The 12,490-nt window shown below is 41.8% G+C and overlaps 1 protein-coding gene across 2 annotated transcripts in view; it reads left to right on the forward strand.

The window, feature by feature from the left end:
- The window catches only part of rbbp8l (retinoblastoma binding protein 8-like), a 248,093-nt gene that overhangs the window by 100,381 nt on the left and 135,222 nt on the right, over nucleotides 1-12,490 (forward strand). For both annotated transcript variants that reach the window (XM_068048838.1, XM_068048837.1), the window contains exon 3: nucleotides 5,022-5,184. The gene's annotated coding sequence lies outside the window, so the exon portion shown is untranslated. The remainder of the gene's footprint in view (nucleotides 1-5,021; nucleotides 5,185-12,490) is intronic.

Genomic DNA, 12,490 nt, shown 5'->3' on the forward strand with positions numbered 1-12,490 from the left:
AAACAAAAGTGTGGGGGACAATAGTTCCCTGGTGCATTCTCCATGGCAACACCTTGATCAATCAGAGTCGACTTGTCAACCAATCAGCACCCTTTTCTCATGCAGTATAAATTGTTGCGCCCTTTGAAATTAGGCATTCTTGTGTCTGTCCTGATGAGTGCAAGATGAAAAGTTTCGACAGCATGTCTTATTTTTCAGCAATACTCCAGTTGTGAAAGTTGTTACATCAACACAGATCCTTTCTTTCAAAGTCCAGCATTTCATTTACTCCTCATTGAAAAGCAATCTACTTTTCTTTAAGCCTTTAATTTTGATTAAAATAACATATGGAGAGAAAGCTTAATCAAAGCGCAGCCACACCTAGACCAGTTAGGCGTCTAGAATATCATGTAATTATGGTAAACAGCCTTCATTTGTTAGATTGTGGATTTGTATCTTTGGCCATTCTCAGCGTCATACCTCATTTATTTCTGAACATTGCATACTATTTACAGAACACAGTGTAGCCCCATGAAGAGTCTCATCAGAAGGCAATCACCCTGAAATAGGCACAAGAAAACAAATACGTATCGGCTCCAGCAGTGGCACAACTTGAGGTGAGGTATTATACAGTCTCTTGTCACAGCGCCAGTAGGTGGGGCGAAGGGAGGGGATACACAAGAGCCAGAGTGAGAAGAACAGAAGATTTAAGGGGTTGGAGGGTGTAATTATAACACTAGAGGATTCCTGGGTAGGGAGTGGCATGGACACAGAGGGATTTAAACACAAGGATGAGAATTTTTAATTAGAGTTGACGGGGGACCCGGAGTGAATGCAGGTCAGTGAGGACAGGTTGATTGGTGACATGGTGCAGGATAGGATACAGATAGCAGAGTTTTGGATGAGCTAAGGTTACAGAGGGTGGACGACTGGAGACCATCCAGGAGATTGTTGAAATAGTCAATTCTGGAGGTGACAAAGCCAACGGATTACAATAATAGTGACAGTTGGGTGGAGGTAGGGCCAGAGGCAGGCAATGTTACAGAGGTGCTGTCTATGCAATGGAGAGGATTTGGAATTGGAAACTTAACTCAGGATTTAATAGGATGCACGGCTGTGAACAGTTTGGGTCAGTCTGAGACACAGGCCAGGGAGAAAGGTTGATCTTGAGAGCAAGGATATAAAATTTGAGGCTGGTGCTGAAGATGATGGTGTCGATCTTCCTTGTGTTTAGTTGTATGAAATTGTAGCATCTCCAAAACTGAATGTTGGATAAATAGGCTGACAGTACATAGGCTGTGCAATGGTCAAGAGATGTGATGGAGAGGTAGTGCTGTCTTCAGTGTACATGGAAGTGGATCCAATGTCTGTGCATGACGTTACCAAGAGGCAGTATGTAGCTGAGGAAGAGGAGGCAGGACCTTTGGGAGAACTCCAAGAGTGATAATGCAGGATTGTGAAGAGAAGCCATTTGTAGAGATGTTCTGGCTAAGTCACAGAACATGAAGTAGAAATTGTATACAAATATAAAAATACATACTAGACTGCAGATCTAATAGAAATATGAGTTCCACATAATCATTTTTCTAAAGGTCCTGGCCAAAGTTTTTAAAAAAGGAAAAACACAAAGCCATTGGAAGGAAGATGTGCTGACCTGCTCTTTTTAAATCATTAATGGGATGTGAGCATCGCTGGCAAGGTCATAGTCAGCCATCTTCTTGAACCGCAGCAGTCCATGCAATGAAGCTGCTGATAATTAGGGAGTTTCAGGATTTTTACCCAATGATGATGAAGGAACAGTGATATATTTCCAAATCAGGATGGCGTGTGACTTGGAGGGAAACTTGCATGTGTTGTTCCCAGGCACCAGCTGCCCTTGTTATTTTAGGAGGTAGAAGTAATTGGTTTGGGAGGTGCTGTCGAAGGATCCCTGGTGAGTTGCTGCAGAGCATCTTATAGATGGTATGCACTGCAACCACTTGGTGCCTGTGGTGAAGGGAGTGAATGTTTAAGGTGCCAATCAAGTTGGCTGCTTTGTCTTGGATGGTGCCCAGCTTCTTGAGTGTTGTTGAAGCTGTACTCTTCTCCACGCAAGTGGAGAGTATTCCATCACACCCCTGACTTGTGCCTTGTAGTTAGCAGAAAAGCTTTGAGGAGTCAGGAGGAGAGTCCTGTGCCACAGAATACCTAGCCTCTGACCTTTTCTTGTAGCCACTGTATTTATGTAACTAACCCAGTTAAGTTTCTGGCCAATGGTGACCCCAGGATGTTGGTGACAGTCGTGTACACAAATAGTCTTCAATTTTTCACACAGCTGTATTGTAAAATGTTGCCAGACAATGATTACAACAATTTGTACATAGTAAGGTTGCACAAGGAAAAATTAGATAAATGACCAACTAACCCATGATTTTGGTTGAGGGATAAATATTTATCAAGATACTGGGAAGAACCCCCATTCTGTTTTTTGAGTAATGTTATGGGGCATTTTACTTCCATCTGAAAGGGCAGATAGGTCCTCACATTATTGTCTTATCCGAAAATGACACCTACTGTTATGACCGAGGTGGGAGCAATGCACTGTCAATTCAGTCCCATCACTCCATGGGTCGCAGCATATTATTAAAGTTTTCCCACCTAACCGGAAAACAGCCAAATTAAACACTTTGTTAACCCCCAGAATAAAATATGCCAAACCAGCTATCTTTAGACAACAACAAATTAATTATTTATTAATAAACTAAATCTTAACACAATTATGATATATTTATGTCTGAAGACCTTATAACTTCTTATTTATCCTAAGCCCCCCCCCCCATGCACACATACATACATTCAAAAACTGACAATGGTTAACCAGTTTTTTTAAAAAAGGTGTTTCTTAGGAATAAAATAAGTAGCTGGGTTGTAAGTCCTGGTGAGTTACGTTACTGGTTGATGAGGTGTCCCAGAGTAGAATAATCAGATGCTACTCAAAGTTTCTAGGCAAATTCGACCTAAGAGTCTTTAATACACAGACATTCAAAGTATTTTAGCTGCAGCAGGCATCTTACAGTTCTTTCAAGGATAAGCACAGCAACAGGTCTACTTGGATTTTAAAATCGGCGGTCTTTTGGTAAAAACTTTACTGAGAATTCCAGTAAACATAAATAGGCAATAGAGCGAGTCACTTCTGTAGCAGACTTCTTAGAGTTTCAAAGTAAAATGTAAGTTACTGCCTCCAACAATGCAAATTGTTCTTTTTCAGGGATTTTTTCCTCCTTAGGCAAACACAATCTGAACTCAATGTAGATTTTCTCTGCTGAGATATAGACAGCTTCTTTTCAGTGTGCAGCATGTTTTGTTTGTCTCCCATTCAAACCAGTTAAGACTGGTCTTTACCCACAGTTAAAAGTTACAGCACACCATTGACCTCCTCTCTGTCCTGCTGTGGCCTAGGAAACAGGTGCAGCTGGCACACTGTGCCCCCTTAGTTTTTTAAAGGCACACTGTTTTTAAACAGAGTCTTAAAGGCACACTGTTTTAAACAGAAAAAAAACTACACTTCCATGACACTACAATCAGTATAGCACTGACATGGGATTTGAACCTACAATCTTATAATTTAGAGGCAAGTGTGCTGCACTGAGCCACAAATGACACCTAAGTCTGTAGCAAACAAGAAAACTGCATTCATTTGCCATTTAGTCATTAATAGGAACAACTGGAAGGAGGTATAATACCAGATCAAGGCTGACAGTCCATACATACTGCACCCCCTTGAAGGCAGCAGGCATGGATATTTATTCAACTGTTCTTTAAAAAAGAGTTTAAATATCCTTTACTTTTAATGGCTGCCTATTTTACATATTTATAATCTGTGGAGAAAACATAGCGAAGTCTCAGTCTGTTCTCATTTGATGCCCACACACAGGCCATCTCTAGAACAAGACTCTGGAAGAATCCTGTGTGATTTTTCCTGACCTCCACCAACCCACCCCTCCCACCAAACCAGTGGTGTCAAGACCAATATTAGTACCATCACTGACTGAGATGGGATAACTCAACACAAACCAAGAATAGAATGCAAAACATATTTTGCCAGTCACCACTGTTTGTTTTATATTCAATTTAATTCATTCTCATTGCTAATTTAACATTAAAATAATGACAATACCAATAGCAATACTGCTGCAACAAATCATCATTTTATCGCGCCATTGTTAATTTACTTTGATTCAGTTGTTAAAAGGTCATACTGAAATGTGATGCTATTCATTCAGATCCGACATGGTGACTAACTTTATGCCCTGCCACCTTTCCCATATGCACTACTTGTCTGCAGCATATCAACAGTTAAGAACAAGTATAATTCATACAGTTTGTGTTGTCTAGGGTAATGGATAGTCAGCAGAAGTGCAATCTTCAGGTTTCTTAAACTGTTGAAGTTTCACCTTCATGATTTATGACATAAAAGTCATTTGATTAAATCAAAGCTTTTCCAGTTACTCCATATTCATTTAACTGAGGTGAATTATCATCTGAAATTAATAACATTCTTTACTCTACTGCATTTTAAAAATTCCTCTCCTTTTAGGTCCATTTTCAATTATGCCCTAACATGTTAAATTTTGAATAGTTCAAAGAATGCAATTATCAGCTCAACTGCGAGTTTTTACAAATGTACAGTCAAAAAATCTCAAAAGTATATCTGCAGTTAAGTTAATGTGACATCAAAATCTTTGAATGTCAGTATCTGTAAAAGTTTGTAAAATAAGTGGATGCATGCAGTTGAACTGAACAGTAGGAACAGACCATTTAATAGTGTGAATTAATAGGTTGCATTTGAAATAAGTAAAAAGCAGGAAAAAATGTCATTTTATTGTAAAGAAAAATGAGTGTTCTGTTTTCTGTCAAAGCAGTGGCTTAGAGAGTTCAGTCATACAGCAAACACAAAGCAAACATTTTATTTAATTATGAAATGATATGGAGGAGACTAGTTTTACCTGTTATAATATTATAGTAAAACCTGTCTGACGGGTTTGCTGTACTTTATCCTTCAGTGCAGCTGCCAGAGCTGGAAAAGAAGCACAAACTGGATTTGCAAGAATGAGCTAAGAGCCATCCTGTCACTTACATGGATCCTGCCTAGCTGCGGCTAGGTGATGCTGGATCCTAGTGGAAAACACAAGTTGAACAAAACTACATGAAATCCTTTTCAACAAGGTCTGTGGAATAAGTATGTGATATTTCTATATTGTCAACGGTTCGTGTCTGTTCTAGTTTTCTTCGAAGTGTTTCTAGTATAGAATTGCTTGGGTTATCTGTATAGTGCTGCTTTCCTGCTCCTGCCTCCATTACTGTGCGAATACCTTTCTAGTATATGTGAGATCCTTATCAACATTTTAAGTTCTGTTTACAATTATACCACATGCATGGAAGTAAAGTGCATTTATGTTTCTGATAAGATTATTAAGTAGTCTAATATAGGCATTAATTTACACTTCTGATAATTTGAGACAACTGATGAGTGTAATATTTAGAAGTTAAATTACAGCCGATAATAGTTCTATAAATTAGAGCATTTATTCAAAGGAGACTTCAGATTTTTTTAAAAGTCTTCCCAATGCTTCCACGACTATTAATTCATAGTGTATTGGAGACGAAAGGCAACACAGGCATGTTTCATCTTGCAGCCAAGTCATAAAAAATCTCAGTTTCTTTCAAGCGGTGGTTTCAGAGATATTTGCATTCGGCATAGGATTTCACCTCTTGCAAGGATATCAAAATTGTCACTGAAAATAAATTTCAGTGCCACATTTTTTTGATGCAGATATAATCTTTTGTGCATTGCTCTGCTGAGAGGAGGAAGATGTATAAATATTAGGCAGGCCAATTAGCACTGTGAAGAATATGAAAGTCGCAGTGAGAACACAGGCAGCAGCACAATTTGGTCATTGCAACGTGTCCAGGGATGTTAAAGTTGGCTGCCAATTTCATCTCCGTTGTTTTTTCATTCCCCCGCCCCCGTAACTGCTTCCTTATTCACTGACTATCTGATGTCTGATGAATGTGGGTGGGGATTTTTTTCTTCACATTTCTACTTGTTGACCTTGAGTTATATAATTACCCAAGCATTTGTATGTTTTGCAGGAGAGATGTAATAATTACCCAGGCCCTTTGCCCTCGCCGTTCTGATTACAGTTTGAGAAAAACAAACTCTTTCAGTTAAACAAGCAGACATGCCAGTGTCAAGGGTTAAAGAGACAATTCTTTGTGTAGGTTGTTTTCAGAACTTTTTGCTGTTAATAGTTTGATCGCATTTGCTGTTTTTTTTTTAAGAAAAACGAGTTGGCTACTGTGCATGGAATTTTCAGATTGAGGCCATTTTGATTCAAATTACATTTACAAAGTTTCCATTTCCAGCAGTGAGGAACAATTGAACAACAATAATTTGCATTTATTTAGCACCTTTACCATAATTAAATTCCCAAGGTGCTTCACAGAGCCTAATCAGACACAATTTGACACCAAACCACATAAAGGGATATCAGGACGGTTGACCAAATGCTTGGTCAAGAGGTAGGTTTTAAGGATTGACTTAAAGGAGGCGAGAGGTGGTAAGTTGGAAAGATTTAGAATGGGAATTCCAGAGTTTAGGGCCTAAGCAACTGAAGGCATGGCTGCCAATGGTGGAACAAAGGAAGTTGGGGATGCTCAAGAGGCCAAAATTAGAAATTAAGTTGCATTTGATCAGAACAGCATCCACATGGAGTAATGGTCTTGTGTATTACGTTAGCCAAAGTAATTAGAAAGATAGGATTTTACCTATGATTAAATGAAGAAAAGCATTTCACTAAGAAGACGAGCAGAAGTGATTTTTCTCTCAGACTGAATTCAAATGAAAGGCTGGATAGAAACACTTAAATGTCACCAGAAGGCATTCATTAGGTCAACCCTTAAAACAGTCCTTGGAGACTGCACAGAGATCAGTGATGTGATATAGGCTGAGAATTTTCAATGTGTGGCCACATGAATTGCTCTCACACCTACCACCTAGGAACATAGGAACAGGAGTAGACCATTTATCCCCTCTAGCCTGTTCATTTTTTTTTTAATTCATTCATGGGAAGTGGGCGTTGCTGCTAGGCCAGCATTTAATGCCCATCCCTAACTGCCATTGAGAAGGTGGTGGTGAGCTGCCTTCTTGAACTGCCGCAGTCCATGTGGGGTAGGTATACCTACAGTGCTGTTAGGAAGGGAGTTCCCGTTTTTTGACCCAGCGACAGTGAAGGAACGGCAATATAGTTCCAAGTCAGGATGGTTGGAGGGGAACTTGCAGGTGGTGGTGTTCCCATGCATCTACTGCCCTTGTCCTTCTAGGTGGTAGAGGTCACGGGTTTAGGAGGTGCTGTCTAAGGAGCTTTGGTGCGTTGCTGCAGTGCATCTTGTAGATGGTACACACTGCTGCCACTGTGCGCCAGTGGTAGAGTGAATGTAGATGGGGTGCCAGTCAAGCAGGCTGCTTAGTCCTGGATGGTGTCGAGCTTCTTGAGTGCTGTTGGAGCTGCACCCATCCAGGCAAGTGGAGAGTATTCCATCACACTTCTGGCTTGTGCCTTGTAGATGCTGGACAGGCATTGGGGAGTCAGGAGATGAGTTACTCACCGCAAGATTCCTAGTCTCTGAACTGCTTTTGTAGCCATGGTGATTATATGGCTACTCCGGTTCAGTTTCTAGTCAATGGTAAGCTCCCCCCGGATGTTGATAGTGGGGGATTCAGGGATCATAATGCCATTGAAGGTCAAGGGGAGATGGTTAGATTTTCTCTTGTTGGAGATGGTCATTGCCTGACACTTGTGTGGCATGAATGTTACTTGCCACTTATCAGCCCAAGCCTGGATGTTGTCCAGGTCTTGCTGCATTTATACACAGATTGCTTCAGTATCTGAGGAGTCGCGAATGGTGCTGAACATTGTGCAATCATCAGCGAACATCCCCACTTCTGACCTTATGATTGAAGGAAGGTCATTGATGAAGCAGCTGAAGACGATTGGGACTAGGACACTACCCTGAGGAACTCCTGCAGTGATATTTTGGAGCTGAGATGATTAACCTCCAACAACCACAGCCATCTTCCTTTGCGCTAGGTATGACTCCAACCAGCAGAGAGTTTTCCCCCAGATTCCCATTGATTCTAGTTTTGCTAGGGCTCCTTGATGCCATACTCTGTGAAATACTCCCTTGATGTCAAGGGCAGTTACTCTTACCTCACCTCTTGAGTTCAGTTCTCTTGCCCATGTTTGAACCAAGGCTGTAATGAGGTCTGGAGCTGAGTGGCCCTGGTGGAACCCAAACTGAGTGTCAGTGAGCAGGTTATTGCTAAGCAAGTGCCGCTTGATGGCACTGTTGATGACACCTTCCATCACTTTACTGATGATTGAGAGCAGTCTGATGAGGCGGAAAGTGGCCAGGTTGGACTTGTCCTGCTTTTTGCGTACAGGACATACCTGGGCAATTTTCCCTATTGCTGGGTAGATGGCAGTGTTGTAGCGGTACTGGAACAGCTTGGCTAGGGCCGCGGCAAGTTCTGGAGCACAGGTCTTCAGTACTATTGCCGGAATATTGTCAGGGCCCATAGCCTTTGCAGTATCCAGTGCCTTCATTCGTTTCTTGATATCACGCGGAGTGAATGGAATTGGCTGAAGATTAGATTAGATTAGATTAGATTAGAGATACAGCACTGAAACAGGCCCTTCGGCCCACCAAGTCTGTGCCGAACATCAACCACCCATTTATGCTAATCCTACACTAATCCCATATTTCTACCAAACATCCCCACCTGTCCCTATATTTCCCTACCACCTACTTATACTAGTGACAATTTATAATGGCCAATTTACCTATCAACCTGCAAGTCTTTTGGCTTGTGGGAGGAAACCGGAGCACCCGGAGAAAACCCACGCAGACACAGGGAGAACTTGCAAACTCCACACAGGCAGTACCCGGAATCGAACCCGGGTCCCTGGAGCTGTGAGGCTGCGGTGCTAACCACTGCGCCACTGTGCCACACTGATTGGTGTCTGTGATTCTGGGGATCTCAGGAGGAGGTGGAGATGGATCATCGACTCGGCATTTCTGGCTGAAGATTGTTGCAAATGCTTCAGCCTTGTCTTTTGCACTGATGTGCTGGGCTCCCCCATCATTGAGGATGGGGATATTTGTGGAGCCACTTCCTCCAGTTAGTTGTTTAATTGTCCACCGCCATTCACAACTGGATGTGGCAGGACTGCAGAGCTTAGGTCTGATCCGTTGGTTATGGAATCACTTAGCTCTGTCTATCGCTTGCTGCTTGGCATGCACGTAGTCATGTGTTGTAGCTTTACCAGGTTGACACCTCATTTTGCGGTATGCCTGGTGCTGCTCCAGGCATGTCCTCCTGCACTCTTCATTGAACCAGGATTGGTCCCCCAGCTTGATGGGCCATGAGATTACAGATTGGGGTTGAGTACAATTCTGCTGCTGCTGATGGTCTACAGTGCCTCATGGATGCCCAGTTTTGCATTGCTAGATCTGTTCGAAAACTATCCCATTTAGCACAGTGGTAGTGCCACACAACACGATGGAGGGTACCCTCAATGTGAGGACGGGACCTTGTCTCCACAAGGACTTTGCGGTGGTCACTCCTACCAATACTGTCATAGACAGATGCATCTGTGGCAGGCAGATTGGTGAGGATAAAGTCAAGTATATTTTTCCCTCACCACCTGCCACAGACCCAGTCTAGCAGCTGTGCCCTTTGGGAATCGGCCAGTTGTGGTGCTACCGTACCATTCTTGGTGATGGACATTGAAGTCCTCCGCCCAGAGTACATTCTGCACCTTTGCCACCCTCTGTGCTTCCTCCAAGTGGTGTTCAACATGGAGCAGTACTGATTCATCAGCTGAGGCAGGGGGAGGGTGCAGTAAGTGGTAATCAGCAGGCAGTTTCCTTGCCCATGTTTGACCTGATGTCATGAGACTTCCTGGGGTCTGGAGTCAATGTTGAGGACTCCCAGGGTAACTCTTTCCTGACTGTATACCACTGTGCCACCACCTCTGCTGGGTCTGTCCTGGCCGTGGGATAAAACATACCCAGGGATGGTGATGTCTGGGACATTTTCTGTAAGTTTTGATTCTGTGAGTAGGACTATGTCAGGCTGTTGCTTGACTAGTCTGTAGGACAGCTCTCCCCACTTTGGCACAAGCCTCCAGGTATTAGTAAGGAGGACTTTGCAGGGTCGACAGGGCTGGGTTTGCCATTGTCGTTTCTGGTGCCTCAGTCAGTGCTGGGTGGTCTATCCGGTTTCATTTTTTATTGACTTCATAGCAGTTAGATACAACTGAGTGGCTTGCGAGGTCATCTCAGAAGGCATTTAAGGCAACCACATTGCTGTGGGTCTGGAGTCACTTGAAGGCCAGCAGATTTCCTTCCCTATGGGACATTAGTGAACCAGATGGGTTTTTACAACAGTGGTTTCATGGCCATCATTAGACTAGTTTTGTAAATTTCAGATTTTTATTAATTGTATTCAAATTCCACCTTTTGCCACAGTGGGATTTGAACCCATGTCCCCAGAGCAATACCCTGAGTCTCTGGATTATTAGTCCAGCGACAATACCACTACGTCACCACTTCCCTGAGCAGTGAGATCATGGCTGATCCACAAACTAACTCCGTACCCACCTTTGCTCCATATCCCTTAATGCATGTGGATAACAAAAATCTATCAATCTCAGATTTAAGATTTAAAAAATTGAATAATTGCCTAGTCAAAATCTGAAAGTCCTAAAAGGTAACAATATGAAAATTCAAACATGCCTGAATTTTGCTTTAGCAGACCACACTTTCAGTGACTTCACCTAATTCTTCATTCAACACCTGTTCAGTGTTCTGATACCTATCCCTTGTGATGTGCTTTAGGAAATTCCGTTATGTTAAAGGTACTATATAAATGTAGTTGTTGATTAATTTGTTATTTAGTGGCAGTATTAAACCATTTGAACATTCTCCCAGTTCTTTGAAATCAATCTCACGTCAATAAAGCAGTTTTATACAAAGGAAATTTGTATTTGTATTTCTATCATTGAAGGATAGTGTGCCACAACTGTAACAGTTACCTTACACCACACTATTTTGTACCAGGAACCACATAGGGTGCCTATCACATTCTCCCATCCTCTCCATAAATTGGTAAAGGTCACAATGTCATATCATTACATTCAGGCTAATACTAATAGTCTGATTTATTTACAAGATAATTACACAGAAGCACATATAAAAAATCAGGACTGGAACCTGCACCTGTAATAGTGCACAGAGCTGTCCACTCATAGAAGCAGCAGATCTCTGAAAGACACCCTGAATAAACAATAAATTGGTAAAGCATGTCCCCTGCAGTAATGACCAGTGATCCTTTTGAGATTGTTTGCTATTTGCCTTTGTATCTTCAGGCCCCAATTTAGAGCACAGCGAGATCTAAACTGATTCACAGCACATGCAGATCCTATTGGGTTTATTTGGAGTGCTTCAAGCTGAATTCCAAGTAACAGAATGCCGCAATCCCCTCCTCCCTGACCCATCCCCACTCTAGCTCCCAAAGTGCTGCAGCTTTGTAAGTTCTGCAAGCAGAAGAGTTATGCACTTCCTCAAGGGAGTTAAGAAAGGATAGAAATCCAGGGAATTCATGTCCCCCACCCCTCCCCAACAATTTCCCAACCAGACATAACCTCAGAATGCTCTTCTTTGATTCAGCTTATATTTCTGCTAAAATTAACTAAACTGTGGTATTTGTGGATTCTGGTTTTCTACACAGAGATATGAGGAAGATTCACTACTTTTCTTAGGAAGGCTGCAGATCTAATACTGATTATGGTATAATGGACATACGTCTGATTCATTGAGTATTTAGTGATGGGTGTAAATTTGAGTTACTGGTTATCTACTGATAGGTATGGGTGAGACTAAATAATAATCTGGTGTTGATTGGAGGGCTGATTTACTTAAGAAGTTATGCTTTGAGTCCAGTTATCTGATAATCTTGTTTAGTTATCTCTGCTTATATGCCAACAATGTTTTGTGATACATGCACTTGTACCGTCCAAATTTGAGTCTGATTCCAAATCTAACGTTGGAATTCATCCAAATACTCATTCTTATTCCATTTCAGTCACCCATGATCTGCACCAATGTCATAAAGTTGTAAAGCATACTTTTGCCAGCCATATGGGAGAACTTGGCAACTGTGTAACATAATAGCTTTGCAAAAATAAGCAGTATCAATCCCTTAAAGAATAAATGCATTTTTGTTTCACTTCAGTTTGAATGCAGGATCTAAATTGTACTCTTGGACCGCAGCAGTCAATTTTTAGAAGTCAGTGGGGCACATGTTCCTCTTCACTGTCTGGCCTGTAATCTAGCAGAGCAGATCAATCACCTGTTGTAGAATCCATTAATTTTCATTAATTTTAAAGGAACAAAAATTGGTTGGGTT

The sequence above is a fragment of the Heterodontus francisci genome, chromosome 16, assembly GCF_036365525.1.
Source record: "Heterodontus francisci isolate sHetFra1 chromosome 16, sHetFra1.hap1, whole genome shotgun sequence".
NCBI lineage: Eukaryota > Metazoa > Chordata > Chondrichthyes > Heterodontiformes > Heterodontidae > Heterodontus > Heterodontus francisci.